The sequence below is a fragment of the Tetrao urogallus genome (genome assembly GCF_951394365.1).
Source record: "Tetrao urogallus genome assembly, chromosome: 19".
Taxonomy (NCBI): domain Eukaryota; kingdom Metazoa; phylum Chordata; class Aves; order Galliformes; family Phasianidae; genus Tetrao; species Tetrao urogallus.
In genome coordinates this window covers 2,734,374-2,735,083 of record NC_136832.1, presented here as the reverse complement: position 1 = coordinate 2,735,083, position 710 = coordinate 2,734,374, and positions in this window count along the sequence as shown.

The window sequence follows — 710 nt, the reverse complement described above, 5'->3', positions numbered from 1 at the left end:
AGATGCAAAAGACACTGACAACTCGTATAGTGAGCAATAATTTATCTAGAAAGTGGGAAAAACAGTCTCTGGGGCAGTGAGGTTGGGTTGGATGCCAAGCTTGCCGTTGTGGGTTGTTCCAGGGCCAGCAATAGAGGATGTCCATCTCCACTCCACAGACCTTTGTCCAAATCCCACTGATACGGGATTAAAATGAAGCTCCTGCCAAAGTTCTCCACTGAATCACGGCTAAAGGGATGAATTCCAGTGTTACCCACATCTGGGTAACATCCTCCTGCCCAGAGCAATGGAAAAACCTCCAGGCGGGTCAGGTAACGGGGTCAGCAGGCTGAGCTCAGCCTGTAACTGATCCCACAGCACCGGGAGGGGTGGAGGTGCTGGGGGAGGCATCTGGTGCCGCTGAGGAGCGGTTCTATTCCATTCACCCCACAGCGACGGAGATCCATCCATACAACGAGCTGCTCACCGGTCTCAGCCTAAGAGCGATCACCTCGCGGGCCGGGGGGCGGTAATTAGGGCCGCGTTAATTGCCGCGGGGCGGGGCTTCAGTGGGGGGGGGGGGGGGGGGCGCGGCCCCGCTCTGTATAACCGTCTCCCAGCAACAGCGGACGCGTCACTTCCTGGGGGAGCGGGCGGGCAGGTGCGGTGCGGTGCGGTGCGGTGCGGTGCGGTGCGGTGCGGTGCGGTGCGGTGCGGTGCGGTGCGCGGAG